The sequence below is a fragment of the Pungitius pungitius genome, chromosome 17 (assembly GCF_949316345.1).
Source record: "Pungitius pungitius chromosome 17, fPunPun2.1, whole genome shotgun sequence".
Classification (NCBI taxonomy): Eukaryota; Metazoa; Chordata; class Actinopteri; order Perciformes; family Gasterosteidae; genus Pungitius; species Pungitius pungitius.
In genome coordinates this window covers 6386645-6407356 of record NC_084916.1, presented here as the reverse complement: position 1 = coordinate 6407356, position 20712 = coordinate 6386645, and positions in this window count along the sequence as shown.

Sequence of the window (20712 nt, the reverse complement as noted above, 5' to 3'; positions counted from 1 at the left end):
AGCTTTCTCCTTCTGCAAGAGCTTTAAAAGTAACAAAAATGATCAAAACGTTGTTAAGTGAATCAGGTTCTAAAACTATACCTAATCCCTTATACCATAATGGTAATGATTAAAAAAGGTAATTTGCTTGATAGAAACAGTGTAAGCTAAAGCATTACTCTTACAGTCCGTTTTTGTTGTTTTCTCCTCCTGCAAAAGCTTTAAAAGTAACAAAAATTATCAAAACGTAGTTGAGTGAATCAGGTTCTAAAACTAGACCTAATCCTTCATACCATAATGATAATGATGAAAAAAGGTCATTTTCTTGATAGAAACAAATTCAGCTAAAGTATTCTTCATACTGTCCGTTTTAGCAGCTTTCTCCTTCTGCAAAAGCTTTAAAAGTAACAAAAATGGTCAAAACGTTGTTAAGTGAATCAGCTTCTAAAACTATACCTAATCCTTCATACCATAATTATAATGATGAAACAAGGTCATTTGCTTGATAGAAACAGTGTCAGCTAAAGCATTCCTCTTACAGTCCGTTTTTGTTGTTTTCTCCTCCTGCAAAAGCTTTAAAAGTAACAAAAATGGTCAAAACGTAGTTGAGTGAATCAGGTTCTAAAACTAGACCTAATCCTTCATACCATAATTATAATGATGAAACAAGGTCATTTGCTTGATAGAAACAGTGTCAGCTAAAGCATTCCTCTTACAGTCCGTTTTTGTTGTTTTCTCCTCCTGCAAGAGCTTTAAAAGTAACAAAAATGATCAAAACGTTGTTAAGTGAATCAGCTTCTAAAACTATACCTAATCCCTTATACCATAATGATAATGATGAAAAAAGGTCATTTGCTCGATAGAAACAGTGTAAGCTAAAGCATTACTCTTACAGTCCGTTTTTGTTGTTTTCTCCTCCTGCAAAAGCTTTAAAAGTAACAAAAATGATCAAAACGTTGTTAAGTGAATCAGCTTCTAAAACTATACCTAATCCCTTATACCATAATGATAATGATGAAAAAAGGTCATTTGCTCGATAGAAACAGTGTCAGCTAAAGCATTCTTCATACTGTCCGTTTTAGCAGCTTTCTCCTTCTGCAAGAGCTTTAAAAGTAACAAAAATGATCAAAACGTTGTTAAGTGAATCAGGTTCTAAAACTATACCTAATCCCTTATACCATAATGGTAATGATTAAAAAAGGTAATTTGCTTGATAGAAACAGTGTCAGCTAAAGCATTCTTCATACTGTCCGTTTTAGCAGCTTTCTCCTTCTGCAAAAGCTTTAAAAGTAACAAAAATGGTCAAAACGTTGTTAAGTGAATCAGCTTCTAAAACTATACCTAATCCTTCATACCATAACGATAATGATGAAACAAGGTCATTTGCTTGATAGAAACACTGTAAGTTAAAGTATTCCTCTTACAGTCCGTTTTAGCTGTTTTCTCCTCCTGCAAGAGCTTTAAAAGTAACAAAAATGGTCAAAACGTTGTTAAGTGAATCAGCTTCTAAAACTAGACCTAATCCTTCATACCATAATGGTAATGATGAAAAAAGGTCATTTGCTTGATAGAAACAAATTCAGCTAAAGTATTCTTCATACTGTCCGTTTTAGCAGCTTTCTCCTTCTGCAAAAGCTTTAAAAGTAACAAAAATGGTCAAAACGTTGTTAAGTGAATCAGCTTCTAAAACTATACCTAATCCTTCATACCATAATGATAATGATGAAACAAGGTCATTTGCTTGATAGAAACACTGTAAGTTAAAGTATTCCTCTTACAGTCCGTTTTAGCTGTTTTCTCCTCCTGCAAGAGCTTTAAAAGTAACAAAAATGGTCAAAACGTTGTTAAGTGAATCAGCTTCTAAAACTATACCTAATCCTTTATACCATAATGATAATGATGAAACAAGGTCATTTGCTTGATAGAAACACTTTAAGCCAAAGCATTATTCATTAGAGTCCGTTTTAGCAGTTTTCTCCTCCTGCAAGAGCTTTAAAAGTAACAAAAATGATCAAAACGTTGTTAAGTGAATCAGCTTCTAAAACTATACCTAATCCCTTATACCATAATGATAATGATGAAAAAAGGTCATTTGCTCGATAGAAACAGTGTCAGCTAAAGCATTCTTCATACTGTCCGTTTTAGCAGCTTTCTCCTTCTGCAAGAGCTTTAAAAGTAACAAAAATGATCAAAACGTTGTTAAGTGAATCAGGTTCTAAAACTATACCTAATCCTTCATACCATAATGATAATGATGAAACAAGGTCATTTGCTTGATAGAAACACTTTAAGCCAAAGCATTATTCATTAGAGTCCGTTTTAGCTGTTTTCTCCTCCTGCAAGAGCTTTAAAAGTAACAAAAATGGTCAAAACGTTGTTAAGTGAATCAGCTTCTAAAACTATACCTAATCCTTCATACCATAATGATAATGATGAAACAAGGTCATTTGCTTGATAGAAACAAATTCAGCTAAAGTATTCTTCTTACTGTCCGTTTTAGCAGCTTTCTCCTTCTGCAAAAGCTTTAAAAGTAACAAAAATGGTCAAAACGTTGTTAAGTGAATCAGCTTCTAAAACTATACCTAATCCTTCATACCATAATTATAATGATGAAACAAGGTCATTTGCTTGATAGAAACAGTGTCAGCTAAAGCATTCCTCTTACAGTCCGTTTTTGTTGTTTTCTCCTCCTGCAAAAGCTTTAAAAGTAACAAAAATGGTCAAAACGTAGTTGAGTGAATCAGGTTCTAAAACTAGACCTAATCCTTCATACCATAATTATAATGATGAAACAAGGTCATTTGCTTGATAGAAACAGTGTCAGCTAAAGCATTCCTCTTACAGTCCGTTTTTGTTGTTTTCTCCTCCTGCAAGAGCTTTAAAAGTAACAAAAATGATCAAAACGTTGTTAAGTGAATCAGCTTCTAAAACTATACCTAATCCCTTATACCATAATTATAATGATGAAACAAGGTCATTTGCTTGATAGAAACAGTGTCAGCTAAAGCATTCCTCTTACAGTCCGTTTTTGTTGTTTTCTCCTCCTGCAAAAGCTTTAAAAGTAACAAAAATGGTCAAAATGTAGTTGAGTGAATCAGGTTCTAAAACTAGACCTAATCCTTCATACCATAATTATAATGATTAAAAAAGGTAATTTGCTTGATAGAAACAGTGTCAGCTAAAGCATTCTTCATACTGTCCGTTTTAGCAGCTTTCTCCTTCTGCAAAAGCTTTAAAAGTAACAAAAATGGTCAAAACGTTGTTAAGTGAATCAGCTTCTAAAACTATACCTAATCCTTCATACCATAACGATAATGATGAAACAAGGTCATTTGCTTGATAGAAACACTGTAAGTTAAAGTATTCCTCTTACAGTCCGTTTTAGCTGTTTTCTCCTCCTGCAAGAGCTTTAAAAGTAACAAAAATGGTCAAAACGTTGTTAAGTGAATCAGCTTCTAAAACTAGACCTAATCCTTCATACCATAATGGTAATGATGAAAAAAGGTCATTTGCTTGATAGAAACAAATTCAGCTAAAGCATTCCTCTTACAGTCCGTTTTTGTTGTTTTCTCCTCCTGCAAAAGCTTTAAAAGTAACAAAAATGGTCAAAATGTAGTTGAGTGAATCAGGTTCTAAAACTAGACCTAATCCTTCATACCATAATTATAATGATTAAAAAAGGTAATTTGCTTGATAGAAACAGTGTCAGCTAAAGCATTCTTCATACTGTCCGTTTTAGCAGCTTTCTCCTTCTGCAAAAGCTTTAAAAGTAACAAAAATGGTCAAAACGTTGTTAAGTGAATCAGCTTCTAAAACTATACCTAATCCTTCATACCATAACGATAATGATGAAACAAGGTCATTTGCTTGATAGAAACACTGTAAGTTAAAGTATTCCTCTTACAGTCCGTTTTAGCTGTTTTCTCCTCCTGCAAGAGCTTTAAAAGTAACAAAAATGGTCAAAACGTTGTTAAGTGAATCAGCTTCTAAAACTAGACCTAATCCTTCATACCATAATGGTAATGATGAAAAAAGGTCATTTGCTTGATAGAAACAAATTCAGCTAAAGCATTCCTCTTACAGTCCGTTTTTGTTGTTTTCTCCTCCTGCAAAAGCTTTAAAAGTAACAAAAATGGTCAAAATGTAGTTGAGTGAATCAGGTTCTAAAACTAGACCTAATCCTTCATACCATAATTATAATGATGAAACAAGGTCATTTGCTTGATAGAAACAGTGTCAGCTAAAGCATTCCTCTTACAGTCCGTTTTTGTTGTTTTCTCCTCCTGCAAAAGCTTTAAAAGTAACAAAAATGGTCAAAACGTAGTTGAGTGAATCAGGTTCTAAAACTAGACCTAATCCTTCATACCATAATTATAATGATGAAACAAGGTCATTTGCTTGATAGAAACAGTGTCAGCTAAAGCATTCCTCTTACAGTCCGTTTTTGTTGTTTTCTCCTCCTGCAAAAGCTTTAAAAGTAACAAAAATGGTCAAAACGTAGTTGAGTGAATCAGGTTCTAAAACTAGACCTAATCCTTCATACCATAATTATAATGATGAAACAAGGTCATTTGCTTGATAGAAACAGTGTCAGCTAAAGCATTCCTCTTACAGTCCGTTTTTGTTGTTTTCTCCTCCTGCAAGAGCTTTAAAAGTAACAAAAATGGTCAAAACGTTGTTAAGTGAATCAGCTTCTAAAACTATACCTAATCCTTCATACCATAATGATAATGATGAAACAAGGTCATTTGCTTGATAGAAACACTGTAAGTTAAAGTATTCCTCTTACAGTCCGTTTTAGCTGTTTTCTCCTCCTGCAAGAGATTTAAAAGTAACAAAAATGGTCAAAACGTTGTTAAGTGAATCAGCTTCTAAAACTAGACCTAATCCTTCATACCATAATGGTAATGATGAAACAAGGTCATTTGCTTGATAGAAACACTTTAAGCCAAAGCATTATTCATTAGAGTCCGTTTTAGCAGTTTTCTCCTCCTGCAAGAGCTTTAAAAGTAACAAAAATGATCAAAACGTTGTTAAGTGAATCAGGTTCTACAACTAGACCTAATCCTTCATACCATAATGGTAATGATGAAAAAAGGTCATTTGCTTGATAGAAACAAATTCAGCTAAAGTATTCTTCTTACTGTCCGTTTTAGCAGCTTTCTCCTTCTGCAAAAGTTTTAAAAGTAACAAAAATGGTCAAAACGTTGTTAAGTGAATCAGGTTCTAAAACTAGACCTAATCCTTCATACCATAATGATAATGATGAAAAAGGTCATTTGCTTGATAGAAACAAATTCAGCTAAAGTATTCTTCATACTGTCCGTTTTAGCAGCTTTCTCCTTCTGCAAAAGCTTTAAAAGTAACAAAAATGGTCAAAACGTTGTTAAGTGAATCAGCTTCTAAAACTATACCTAATCCTTCATACCATAATGATAATGATGAAACAAGGTCATTTGCTTGATAGAAACACTGTAAGTTAAAGTATTCCTCTTACAGTCCGTTTTAGCTGTTTTCTCCTCCTGCAAGAGCTTTAAAAGTAACAAAAATGGTCAAAACGTTGTTAAGTGAATCAGCTTCTAAAACTATACCTAATCCTTTATACCATAATGATAATGATGAAACAAGGTCATTTGCTTGATAGAAACACTTTAAGCCAAAGCATTATTCATTAGAGTCCGTTTTAGCAGTTTTCTCCTCCTGCAAGAGCTTTAAAAGTAACAAAAATGATCAAAACGTTGTTAAGTGAATCAGCTTCTAAAACTATACCTAATCCCTTATACCATAATGATAATGATGAAAAAAGGTCATTTGCTCGATAGAAACAGTGTCAGCTAAAGCATTCTTCATACTGTCCGTTTTAGCAGCTTTCTCCTTCTGCAAGAGCTTTAAAAGTAACAAAAATGATCAAAACGTTGTTAAGTGAATCAGGTTCTAAAACTATACCTAATCCTTCATACCATAATGATAATGATGAAACAAGGTCATTTGCTTGATAGAAACACTTTAAGCCAAAGCATTATTCATTAGAGTCCGTTTTAGCTGTTTTCTCCTCCTGCAAGAGCTTTAAAAGTAACAAAAATGGTCAAAACGTTGTTAAGTGAATCAGCTTCTAAAACTATACCTAATCCTTCATACCATAATGATAATGATGAAACAAGGTCATTTGCTTGATAGAAACAAATTCAGCTAAAGTATTCTTCTTACTGTCCGTTTTAGCAGCTTTCTCCTTCTGCAAAAGCTTTAAAAGTAACAAAAATGGTCAAAACGTTGTTAAGTGAATCAGCTTCTAAAACTATACCTAATCCTTCATACCATAATTATAATGATGAAACAAGGTCATTTGCTTGATAGAAACAGTGTCAGCTAAAGCATTCCTCTTACAGTCCGTTTTTGTTGTTTTCTCCTCCTGCAAAAGCTTTAAAAGTAACAAAAATGGTCAAAACGTAGTTGAGTGAATCAGGTTCTAAAACTAGACCTAATCCTTCATACCATAATTATAATGATGAAACAAGGTCATTTGCTTGATAGAAACAGTGTCAGCTAAAGCATTCCTCTTACAGTCCGTTTTTGTTGTTTTCTCCTCCTGCAAGAGCTTTAAAAGTAACAAAAATGATCAAAACGTTGTTAAGTGAATCAGCTTCTAAAACTATACCTAATCCCTTATACCATAATTATAATGATGAAACAAGGTCATTTGCTTGATAGAAACAGTGTCAGCTAAAGCATTCCTCTTACAGTCCGTTTTTGTTGTTTTCTCCTCCTGCAAAAGCTTTAAAAGTAACAAAAATGGTCAAAATGTAGTTGAGTGAATCAGGTTCTAAAACTAGACCTAATCCTTCATACCATAATTATAATGATGAAACAAGGTCATTTGCTTGATAGAAACAGTGTCAGCTAAAGCATTCTTCATACTGTCCGTTTTAGCAGCTTTCTCCTTCTGCAAGAGCTTTAAAAGTAACAAGAATGATCAAAACGCTGTTAAGTGAATCAGGTTCTAAAACTATACCTAATCCCTTATACCATAATGGTAATGATTAAAAAAGGTAATTTGCTTGATAGAAACAGTGTAAGCTAAAGCATTACTCTTACAGTCCGTTTTTGTTGTTTTCTCCTCCTGCAAAAGCTTTAAAAGTAACAAAAATTATCAAAACGTAGTTGAGTGAATCAGGTTCTAAAACTAGACCTAATCCTTCATACCATAATGATAATGATGAAAAAAGGTCATTTTCTTGATAGAAACAAATTCAGCTAAAGTATTCTTCATACTGTCCGTTTTAGCAGCTTTCTCCTTCTGCAAAAGCTTTAAAAGTAACAAAAATGGTCAAAACGTTGTTAAGTGAATCAGCTTCTAAAACTATACCTAATCCTTCATACCATAATTATAATGATGAAACAAGGTCATTTGCTTGATAGAAACAGTGTCAGCTAAAGCATTCCTCTTACAGTCCGTTTTTGTTGTTTTCTCCTCCTGCAAAAGCTTTAAAAGTAACAAAAATGGTCAAAACGTAGTTGAGTGAATCAGGTTCTAAAACTAGACCTAATCCTTCATACCATAATTATAATGATGAAACAAGGTCATTTGCTTGATAGAAACAGTGTCAGCTAAAGCATTCCTCTTACAGTCCGTTTTTGTTGTTTTCTCCTCCTGCAAGAGCTTTAAAAGTAACAAAAATGATCAAAACGTTGTTAAGTGAATCAGCTTCTAAAACTATACCTAATCCCTTATACCATAATGATAATGATGAAAAAAGGTCATTTGCTCGATAGAAACAGTGTAAGCTAAAGCATTACTCTTACAGTCCGTTTTTGTTGTTTTCTCCTCCTGCAAAAGCTTTAAAAGTAACAAAAATGATCAAAACGTTGTTAAGTGAATCAGCTTCTAAAACTATACCTAATCCCTTATACCATAATGATAATGATGAAAAAAGGTCATTTGCTCGATAGAAACAGTGTCAGCTAAAGCATTCTTCATACTGTCCGTTTTAGCAGCTTTCTCCTTCTGCAAGAGCTTTAAAAGTAACAAAAATGATCAAAACGTTGTTAAGTGAATCAGGTTCTAAAACTATACCTAATCCCTTATACCATAATGGTAATGATTAAAAAAGGTAATTTGCTTGATAGAAACAGTGTCAGCTAAAGCATTCTTCATACTGTCCGTTTTAGCAGCTTTCTCCTTCTGCAAAAGCTTTAAAAGTAACAAAAATGGTCAAAACGTTGTTAAGTGAATCAGCTTCTAAAACTATACCTAATCCTTCATACCATAACGATAATGATGAAACAAGGTCATTTGCTTGATAGAAACACTGTAAGTTAAAGTATTCCTCTTACAGTCCGTTTTAGCTGTTTTCTCCTCCTGCAAGAGCTTTAAAAGTAACAAAAATGGTCAAAACGTTGTTAAGTGAATCAGCTTCTAAAACTAGACCTAATCCTTCATACCATAATGGTAATGATGAAAAAAGGTCATTTGCTTGATAGAAACAAATTCAGCTAAAGCATTCCTCTTACAGTCCGTTTTTGTTGTTTTCTCCTCCTGCAAAAGCTTTAAAAGTAACAAAAATGGTCAAAATGTAGTTGAGTGAATCAGGTTCTAAAACTAGACCTAATCCTTCATACCATAATTATAATGATGAAACAAGGTCATTTGCTTGATAGAAACAGTGTCAGCTAAAGCATTCCTCTTACAGTCCGTTTTTGTTGTTTTCTCCTCCTGCAAAAGCTTTAAAAGTAACAAAAATGGTCAAAACGTAGTTGAGTGAATCAGGTTCTAAAACTAGACCTAATCCTTCATACCATAATTATAATGATGAAACAAGGTCATTTGCTTGATAGAAACAGTGTCAGCTAAAGTATTCCTCTTACAGTCCGTTTTTGTTGTTTTCTCCTCCTGCAAGAGCTTTAAAAGTAACAAAAATGATCAAAACGTTGTTAAGTGAATCAGCTTCTAAAACTATACCTAATCCCTTATACCATAATGATAATGATGAAAAAAGGTCATTTGCTCGATAGAAACAGTGTCAGCTAAAGCATTCTTCATACTGTCCGTTTTAGCAGCTTTCTCCTTCTGCAAGAGCTTTAAAAGTAACAAAAATGGTCAAAACGTTGTTAAGTGAATCAGGTTCTAAAACTAGACCTAATCCTTCATACCATAATGGTAATGATGAAAAAAGGTCATTTGCTTGATAGAAACAAATTCAGCTAAAGTATTCTTCATACTGTCCGTTTTAGCAGCTTTCTCCTTCTGCAAAAGCTTTAAAAGTAACAAAAATGGTCAAAACGTTGTTAAGTGAATCAGCTTCTAAAACTATACCTAATCCTTCATACCATAATGGTAATGATGAAAAAAGGTCATTTGCTTGATAGAAACAAATTCAGCTAAAGTATTCTTCATACTGTCCGTTTTAGCAGCTTTCTCCTTCTGCAAAAGCTTTAAAAGTAACAAAAATGGTCAAAACGTTGTTAAGTGAATCAGCTTCTAAAACTATACCTAATCCTTCATACCATAACGATAATGATGAAACAAGGTCATTTGCTTGATAGAAACACTGTAAGTTAAAGTATTCCTCTTACAGTCCGTTTTAGCTGTTTTCTCCTCCTGCAAAAGCTTTAAAAGTAACAAAAATGATCAAAACGTAGTTGAGTGAATCAGGTTCTAAAACTAGACCTAATCCTTCATACCATAATGATAATGATGAAACAAGGTCATTTGCTTGATAGAAACACTTTAAGCCAAAGCATTATTCATTAGAGTCCGTTTTAGCAGTTTTCTCCTCCTGCAAGAGCTTTAAAAGTAACAAAAATGATCCAAACGTTGTTAAGTGAATCAGGTTCTAAAACTATACCTAATCCCTTATACCATAATGGTAATGATTAAAAAAGGTAATTTGCTTGATAGAAACAGTGTAAGCTAAAGCATTACTCTTACAGTCCGTTTTTGTTGTTTTCTCCTCCTGCAAAAGCTTTAAAAGTAACAAAAATGATCAAAACGTAGTTGAGTGAATCAGGTTCTAAAACTAGACCTAATCCTTCATACCATAATGATAATGATGAAAAAGGTCATTTGCTTGATAGAAACAAATTCAGCTAAAGTATTCTTCATACTGTCCGTTTTAGCAGCTTTCTCCTTCTGCAAAAGCTTTAAAAGTAACAAAAATGGTCAAAACGTTGTTAAGTGAATCAGCTTCTAAAACTATACCTAATCCTTCATACCATAATGATAATGATGAAACAAGGTCATTTGCTTGATAGAAACACTGTAAGTTAAAGTATTCCTCTTACAGTCCGTTTTAGCTGTTTTCTCCTCCTGCAAGAGCTTTAAAAGTAACAAAAATGGTCAAAACGTTGTTAAGTGAATCAGCTTCTAAAACTATACCTAATCCTTCATACCATAATGATAATGATGAAACAAGGTCATTTGCTTGATAGAAACAAATTCAGCTAAAGTATTCTTCTTACTGTCCGTTTTAGCAGCTTTCTCCTTCTGCAAAAGCTTTAAAAGTAACAAAAATGGTCAAAACGTTGTTAAGTGAATCAGCTTCTAAAACTAAACCTAATCCTTCATACCATAACGATAATGATGAAACAAGGTCATTTGCTTGATAGAAACAGTGTCAGCTAAAGCATTCCTCTTACAGTCCGTTTTTGTTGTTTTCTCCTCCTGCAAAAGCTTTAAAAGTAACAAAAATGGTCAAAACGTAGTTGAGTGAATCAGGTTCTAAAACTAGACCTAATCCTTCATACCATAATTATAATGATGAAACAAGGTCATTTGCTTGATAGAAACAGTGTCAGCTAAAGCATTCCTCTTACAGTCCGTTTTTGTTGTTTTCTCCTCCTGCAAGAGCTTTAAAAGTAACAAAAATGGTCAAAACGTTGTTAAGTGAATCAGCTTCTAAAACTATACCTAATCCTTCATACCATAATGATAATGATGAAACAAGGTCATTTGCTTGATAGAAACACTGTAAGTTAAAGTATTCCTCTTACAGTCCGTTTTAGCTGTTTTCTCCTCCTGCAAGAGCTTTAAAAGTAACAAAAATGGTCAAAACGTTGTTAAGTGAATCAGCTTCTAAAACTAGACCTAATCCTTCATACCATAATGGTAATGATGAAACAAGGTCATTTGCTTGATAGAAACACTTTAAGCCAAAGCATTATTCATTAGAGTCCGTTTTAGCAGTTTTCTCCTCCTGCAAGAGCTTTAAAAGTAACAAACATGATCAAAACGTTGTTAAGTGAATCAGGTTCTACAACTAGACCTAATCCTTCATACCATAATGGTAATGATGAAAAAAGGTCATTTGCTTGATAGAAACAAATTCAGCTAAAGTATTCTTCTTACTGTCCGTTTTAGCAGCTTTCTCCTTCTGCAAAAGTTTTAAAAGTAACAAAAATGGTCAAAACGTTGTTAAGTGAATCAGGTTCTAAAACTAGACCTAATCCTTCATACCATAATGGTAATGATGAAAAAAGGTCATTTGCTTGATAGAAACAAATTCAGCTAAAGTATTCTTCATACTGTCCGTTTTAGCAGCTTTCTCCTTCTGCAAAAGCTTTAAAAGTAACAAAAATGGTCAAAACGTTGTTAAGTGAATCAGCTTCTAAAACTATACCTAATCCTTCATACCATAACGATAATGATGAAACAAGGTCATTTGCTTGATAGAAACACTGTAAGTTAAAGTATTCCTCTTACAGTCCGTTTTAGCTGTTTTCTCCTCCTGCAAAAGCTTTAAAAGTAACAAAAATGATCAAAACGTAGTTGAGTGAATCAGGTTCTAAAACTAGACCTAATCCTTCATACCATAATGATAATGATGAAACAAGGTCATTTGCTTGATAGAAACACTTTAAGCCAAAGCATTATTCATTAGAGTCCGTTTTAGCAGTTTTCTCCTCCTGCAAGAGCTTTAAAAGTAACAAAAATGATCCAAACGTTGTTAAGTGAATCAGGTTCTAAAACTATACCTAATCCCTTATACCATAATGGTAATGATTAAAAAAGGTAATTTGCTTGATAGAAACAGTGTAAGCTAAAGCATTACTCTTACAGTCCGTTTTTGTTGTTTTCTCCTCCTGCAAAAGCTTTAAAAGTAACAAAAATTATCAAAACGTAGTTGAGTGAATCAGGTTCTAAAACTAGACCTAATCCTTCATACCATAATGATAATGATGAAACAAGGTCATTTGCTTGATAGAAACAAATTCAGCTAAAGTATTCTTCTTACTGTCCGTTTTAGCAGCTTTCTCCTTCTGCAAAAGCTTTAAAAGTAACAAAAATGGTCAAAACGTTGTTAAGTGAATCAGCTTCTAAAACTATACCTAATCCTTCATACCATAATGATAATGATGAAACAAGGTCATTTGCTTGATAGAAACAGTGTCAGCTAAAGCATTCCTCTTACAGTCCGTTTTTGTTGTTTTCTCCTCCTGCAAGAGCTTTAAAAGTAACAAAAATGGTCAAAACGTTGTTAAGTGAATCAGCTTCTAAAACTATACCTAATCCTTCATACCATAATGATAATGATGAAACAAGGTCATTTGCTTGATAGAAACACTGTAAGTTAAAGTATTCCTCTTACAGTCCGTTTTAGCTGTTTTCTCCTCCTGCAAGAGCTTTAAAAGTAACAAAAATGGGCAAAACGTTGTTAAGTGAATCAGCTTCTAAAACTAGACCTAATCCTTCATACCATAATGGTAATGATGAAACAAGGTTATTTGCTTGATAGAAACACTTTAAGCCAAAGCATTATTCATTAGAGTCCGTTTTAGCAGTTTTCTCCTCCTGCAAGAGCTTTAAAAGTAACAAAAATGATCAAAACGTTGTTAAGTGAATCAGGTTCTAAAACTAGACCTAATCCTTCATACCATAATGGTAATGATGAAAAAAGGTCATTTGCTTGATAGAAACAAATTCAGCTAAAGTATTCTTCTTACTGTCCGTTTTAGCAGCTTTCTCCTTCTGCAAAAGTTTTAAAAGTAACAAAAATGGTCAAAACGTTGTTAAGTGAATCAGGTTCTAAAACTAGACCTAATCCTTCATACCATAATGGTAATGATGAAAAAAGGTCATTTGCTTGATAGAAACAAATTCAGCTAAAGTATTCTTCATACTGTCCGTTTTAGCAGCTTTCTCCTTCTGCAAAAGCTTTAAAAGTAACAAAAATGGTCAAAACGTTGTTAAGTGAATCAGCTTCTAAAACTATACCTAATCCTTCATACCATAACGATAATGATGAAACAAGGTCATTTGCTTGATAGAAACACTGTAAGTTAAAGTATTCCTCTTACAGTCCGTTTTAGCTTTTTTCTCCTCCTGCAAAAGCTTTAAAAGTAACAAAAATGATCAAAACGTAGTTGAGTGAATCAGGTTCTAAAACTAGACCTAATCCTTCATACCATAATGATAATGATGAAACAAGGTAATTTGCTTGATAGAAACACTTTAAGCCAAAGCATTATTCATTAGAGTCCGTTTTAGCTGTTTTCTCCTCCTGCAAGAGCTTTAAAAGTAACAAAAATGGTCAAAACGTTGTTAAGTGAATCAGCATCTAAAACTATACCTAATCCTTCATACCATAATGATAATGATGAAACAAGGTCATTTGCTTGATAGAAACAAATTCAGCTAAAGTATTCTTCTTACTGTCCGTTTTAGCAGCTTTCTCCTTCTGCAAAAGCTTTAAAAGTAACAAAAATGGTCAAAACGTTGTTAAGTGAATCAGCTTCTAAAACTAAACCTAATCCTTCATACCATAACGATAATGATGAAACAAGGTCATTTGCTTGATAGAAACACTGTAAGTTAAAGTATTCCTCTTACAGTCCGTTTTAGCTGTTTTCTCCTCCTGCAAAAGCTTTAAAAGTAACAAAAATGATCAAAACGTAGTTGAGTGAATCAGGTTCTAAAACTAGACCTAATCCTTCATACCATAATGATAATGATGAAACAAGGTCATTTGCTTGATAGAAACACTTTAAGCCAAAGCATTATTCATTAGAGTCCGTTTTAGCAGTTTTCTCCTCCTGCAAGAGCTTTAAAAGTAACAAAAATGATCCAAACGTTGTTAAGTGAATCAGGTTCTAAAACTATACCTAATCCCTTATACCATAATGGTAATGATTAAAAAAGGTAATTTGCTTGATAGAAACAGTGTAAGCTAAAGCATTACTCTTACAGTCCGTTTTTGTTGTTTTCTCCTCCTGCAAAAGCTTTAAAAGTAACAAAAATGATCAAAACGTAGTTGAGTGAATCAGGTTCTAAAACTAGACCTAATCCTTCATACCATAATGATAATGATGAAAAAGGTCATTTGCTTGATAGAAACAAATTCAGCTAAAGTATTCTTCATACTGTCCGTTTTAGCAGCTTTCTCCTTCTGCAAAAGCTTTAAAAGTAACAAAAATGGTCAAAACGTTGTTAAGTGAATCAGCTTCTAAAACTATACCTAATCCTTCATACCATAATGATAATGATGAAACAAGGTCATTTGCTTGATAGAAACACTGTAAGTTAAAGTATTCCTCTTACAGTCCGTTTTAGCTGTTTTCTCCTCCTGCAAGAGCTTTAAAAGTAACAAAAATGGTCAAAACGTTGTTAAGTGAATCAGCTTCTAAAACTATACCTAATCCTTCATACCATAATGATAATGATGAAACAAGGTCATTTGCTTGATAGAAACAAATTCAGCTAAAGTATTCTTCTTACTGTCCGTTTTAGCAGCTTTCTCCTTCTGCAAAAGCTTTAAAAGTAACAAAAATGGTCAAAACGTTGTTAAGTGAATCAGCTTCTAAAACTATACCTAATCCTTCATACCATAATGATAATGATGAAACAAGGTCATTTGCTTGATAGAAACAGTGTCAGCTAAAGCATTCCTCTTACAGTCCGTTTTTGTTGTTTTCTCCTCCTGCAAGAGCTTTAAAAGTAACAAAAATGGTCAAAACGTTGTTAAGTGAATCAGCTTCTAAAACTATACCTAATCCTTCATACCATAATGATAATGATGAAACAAGGTCATTTGCTTGATAGAAACACTGTAAGTTAAAGTATTCCTCTTACAGTCCGTTTTAGCTGTTTTCTCCTCCTGCAAGAGCTTTAAAAGTAACAAAAATGGGCAAAACGTTGTTAAGTGAATCAGCTTCTAAAACTAGACCTAATCCTTCATACCATAATGGTAATGATGAAACAAGGTTATTTGCTTGATAGAAACACTTTAAGCCAAAGCATTATTCATTAGAGTCCGTTTTAGCAGTTTTCTCCTCCTGCAAGAGCTTTAAAAGTAACAAAAATGATCAAAACGTTGTTAAGTGAATCAGGTTCTAAAACTAGACCTAATCCTTCATACCATAATGGTAATGATGAAAAAAGGTCATTTGCTTGATAGAAACAAATTCAGCTAAAGTATTCTTCTTACTGTCCGTTTTAGCAGCTTTCTCCTTCTGCAAAAGTTTTAAAAGTAACAAAAATGGTCAAAACGTTGTTAAGTGAATCAGGTTCTAAAACTAGACCTAATCCTTCATACCATAATGGTAATGATGAAAAAAGGTCATTTGCTTGATAGAAACAAATTCAGCTAAAGTATTCTTCATACTGTCCGTTTTAGCAGCTTTCTCCTTCTGCAAAAGCTTTAAAAGTAACAAAAATGGTCAAAACGTTGTTAAGTGAATCAGCTTCTAAAACTATACCTAATCCTTCATACCATAACGATAATGATGAAACAAGGTCATTTGCTTGATAGAAACACTGTAAGTTAAAGTATTCCTCTTACAGTCCGTTTTAGCTTTTTTCTCCTCCTGCAAAAGCTTTAAAAGTAACAAAAATGATCAAAACGTAGTTGAGTGAATCAGGTTCTAAAACTAGACCTAATCCTTCATACCATAATGATAATGATGAAACAAGGTAATTTGCTTGATAGAAACACTTTAAGCCAAAGCATTATTCATTAGAGTCCGTTTTAGCTGTTTTCTCCTCCTGCAAGAGCTTTAAAAGTAACAAAAATGGTCAAAACGTTGTTAAGTGAATCAGCATCTAAAACTATACCTAATCCTTCATACCATAATGATAATGATGAAACAAGGTCATTTGCTTGATAGAAACAAATTCAGCTAAAGTATTCTTCTTACTGTCCGTTTTAGCAGCTTTCTCCTTCTGCAAAAGCTTTAAAAGTAACAAAAATGGTCAAAACGTTGTTAAGTGAATCAGCTTCTAAAACTAAACCTAATCCTTCATACCATAACGATAATGATGAAACAAGGTCATTTGCTTGATAGAAACACTGTAAGTTAAAGTATTCCTCTTACAGTCCGTTTTAGCTGTTTTCTCCTCCTGCAAAAGCTTTAAAAGTAACAAAAATGATCAAAACGTAGTTGAGTGAATCAGGTTCTAAAACTAGACCTAATCCTTCATACCATAATGATAATGATGAAACAAGGTCATTTGCTTGATAGAAACACTTTAAGCCAAAGCATTATTCATTAGAGTCCGTTTTAGCAGTTTTCTCCTCCTGCAAGAGCTTTAAAAGTAACAAAAATGATCCAAACGTTGTTAAGTGAATCAGGTTCTAAAACTATACCTAATCCCTTATACCATAATGGTAATGATTAAAAAAGGTAATTTGCTTGATAGAAACAGTGTAAGCTAAAGCATTACTCTTACAGTCCGTTTTTGTTGTTTTCTCCTCCTGCAAAAGCTTTAAAAGTAACAAAAATGATCAAAACGTAGTTGAGTGAATCAGGTTCTAAAACTAGACCTAATCCTTCATACCATAATGATAATGATGAAAAAGGTCATTTGCTTGATAGAAACAAATTCAGCTAAAGTATTCTTCATACTGTCCGTTTTAGCAGCTTTCTCCTTCTGCAAAAGCTTTAAAAGTAACAAAAATGGTCAAAACGTTGTTAAGTGAATCAGCTTCTAAAACTATACCTAATCCTTCATACCATAATGATAATGATGAAACAAGGTCATTTGCTTGATAGAAACACTGTAAGTTAAAGTATTCCTCTTACAGTCCGTTTTAGCTGTTTTCTCCTCCTGCAAGAGCTTTAAAAGTAACAAAAATGGTCAAAACGTTGTTAAGTGAATCAGCTTCTAAAACTATACCTAATCCTTCATACCATAATGATAATGATGAAACAAGGTCATTTGCTTGATAGAAACAAATTCAGCTAAAGTATTCTTCTTACTGTCCGTTTTAGCAGCTTTCTCCTTCTGCAAAAGCTTTAAAAGTAACAAAAATGGTCAAAACGTTGTTAAGTGAATCAGCTTCTAAAACTAAACCTAATCCTTCATACCATAACGATAATGATGAAACAAGGTCATTTGCTTGATAGAAACAGTGTCAGCTAAAGCATTCCTCTTACAGTCCGTTTTTGTTGTTTTCTCCTCCTGCAAAAGCTTTAAAAGTAACAAAAATGGTCAAAACGTAGTTGAGTGAATCAGGTTCTAAAACTAGACCTAATCCTTCATACCATAATTATAATGATGAAACAAGGTCATTTGCTTGATAGAAACAGTGTCAGCTAAAGCATTCCTCTTACAGTCCGTTTTTGTTGTTTTCTCCTCCTGCAAGAGCTTTAAAAGTAACAAAAATGGTCAAAACGTTGTTAAGTGAATCAGCTTCTAAAACTATACCTAATCCTTCATACCATAATGATAATGATGAAACAAGGTCATTTGCTTGATAGAAACACTGTAAGTTAAAGTATTCCTCTTACAGTCCGTTTTAGCTGTTTTCTCCTCCTGCAAGAGCTTTAAAAGTAACAAAAATGGTCAAAACGTTGTTAAGTGAATCAGCTTCTAAAACTAGACCTAATCCTTCATACCATAATGGTAATGATGAAACAAGGTCATTTGCTTGATAGAAACACTTTAAGCCAAAGCATTATTCATTAGAGTCCGTTTTAGCAGTTTTCTCCTCCTGCAAGAGCTTTAAAAGTAACAAACATGATCAAAACGTTGTTAAGTGAATCAGGTTCTACAACTAGACCTAATCCTTCATACCATAATGGTAATGATGAAAAAAGGTCATTTGCTTGATAGAAACAAATTCAGCTAAAGTATTCTTCTTACTGTCCGTTTTAGCAGCTTTCTCCTTCTGCAAAAGTTTTAAAAGTAACAAAAATGGTCAAAACGTTGTTAAGTGAATCAGGTTCTAAAACTAGACCTAATCCTTCATACCATAATGGTAATGATGAAAAAAGGTCATTTGCTTGATAGAAACAAATTCAGCTAAAGTATTCTTCATACTGTCCGTTTTAGCAGCTTTCTCCTTCTGCAAAAGCTTTAAAAGTAACAAAAATGGTCAAAACGTTGTTAAGTGAATCAGCTTCTAAAACTATACCTAATCCTTCATACCATAACGATAATGATGAAACAAGGTCATTTGCTTGATAGAAACACTGTAAGTTAAAGTATTCCTCTTACAGTCCGTTTTAGCTGTTTTCTCCTCCTGCAAAAGCTTTAAAAGTAACAAAAATGATCAAAACGTAGTTGAGTGAATCAGGTTCTAAAACTAGACCTAATCCTTCATACCATAATGATAATGATGAAACAAGGTCATTTGCTTGATAGAAACACTTTAAGCCAAAGCATTATTCATTAGAGTCCGTTTTAGCAGTTTTCTCCTCCTGCAAGAGCTTTAAAAGTAACAAAAATGATCCAAACGTTGTTAAGTGAATCAGGTTCTAAAACTATACCTAATCCCTTATACCATAATGGTAATGATTAAAAAAGGTAATTTGCTTGATAGAAACAGTGTAAGCTAAAGCATTACTCTTACAGTCCGTTTTTGTTGTTTTCTCCTCCTGCAAAAGCTTTAAAAGTAACAAAAATTATCAAAACGTAGTTGAGTGAATCAGGTTCTAAAACTAGACCTAATCCTTCATACCATAATGATAATGATGAAACAAGGTCATTTGCTTGATAGAAACAAATTCAGCTAAAGTATTCTTCTTACTGTCCGTTTTAGCAGCTTTCTCCTTCTGCAAAAGCTTTAAAAGTAACAAAAATGGTCAAAACGTTGTTAAGTGAATCAGCTTCTAAAACTATACCTAATCCTTCATACCATAATGATAATGATGAAACAAGGTCATTTGCTTGATAGAAACAGTGTCAGCTAAAGCATTCCTCTTACAGTCCGTTTTAGCTGTTTTCTCCTCCTGCAAAAGCTTTAAAAGTAACAAAAATGATCAAAACGTAGTTGAGTGAATCAGGTTCTAAAACTAGACCTAATCCTTCATACCATAATGATAATGATGAAACAAGGTCATTTGCTTGATAGAAACACTTTAAGCCAAAGCATTATTCATTAGAGTCCGTTTTAGCAGTTTTCTCCTCCTGCAAGAGCTTTAAAAGTAACAAAAATGATCCAAACGTTGTTAAGTGAATCAGGTTCTAAAACTATACCTAATCCCTTATACCATAATGGTAATGATTAAAAAAGGTAATTTGCTTGATAGAAACAGTGTAAGCTAAAGCATTACTCTTACAGTCCGTTTTTGTTGTTTTCTCCTCCTGCAAAAGCTTTAAAAGTAACAAAAATGATCAAAACGTAGTTGAGTGAATCAGGTTCTAAAACTAGACCTAATCCTTCATACCATAATGATAATGATGAAAAAGGTCATTTGCTTGATAGAAACAAATTCAGCTAAAGTATTCTTCATACTGTCCGTTTTAGCAGCTTTCTCCTTCTGCAAAAGCTTTAAAAGTAACAAAAATGGTCAAAACGTTGTTAAGTGAATCAGCTTCTAAAACTATACCTAATCCTTCATACCATAATGATAATGATGAAACAAGGTCATTTGCTTGATAGAAACACTGTAAGTTAAAGTATTCCTCTTACAGTCCGTTTTAGCTGTTTTCTCCTCCTGCAAGAGCTTTAAAAGTAACAAAAATGGTCAAAACGTTGTTAAGTGAATCAGCTTCTAAAACTATACCTAATCCTTCATACCATAATGATAATGATGAAACAAGGTCATTTGCTTGATAGAAACAAATTCAGCTAAAGTATTCTTCTTACTGTCCGTTTTAGCAGCTTTCTCCTTCTGCAAAAGCTTTAAAAGTAACAAAAATGGTCAAAACGTTGTTAAGTGAATCAGCTTCTAAAACTAAACCTAATCCTTCATACCATAACGATAATGATGAAACAAGGTCATTTGCTTGATAGAAACAGTGTCAGCTAAAGCATTCCTCTTACAGTCCGTTTTTGTTGTTTTCTCCTCCTGCAAAAGCTTTAAAAGTAACAAAAATGGTCAAAACGTAGTTGAGTGAATCAGGTTCTAAAACTAGACCTAATCCTTCATACCATAATTATAATGATGAAACAAGGTCATTTGCTTGATAGAAACAGTGTCAGCTAAAGCATTCCTCTTACAGTCCGTTTTTGTTGTTTTCTCCTCCTGCAAGAGCTTTAAAAGTAACAAAAATGGTCAAAACGTTGTTAAGTGAATCAGCTTCTAAAACTATACCTAATCCTTCATACCATAATGATAATGATGAAACAAGGTCATTTGCTTGATAGAAACACTGTAAGTTAAAGTATTCCTCTTACAGTCCGTTTTAGCTGTTTTCTCCTCCTGCAAGAGCTTTAAAAGTAACAAAAATGGTCAAAACGTTGTTAAGTGAATCAGCTTCTAAAACTAGACCTAATCCTTCATACCATAATGGTAATGATGAAACAAGGTCATTTGCTTGATAGAAACACTTTAAGCCAAAGCATTATTCATTAGAGT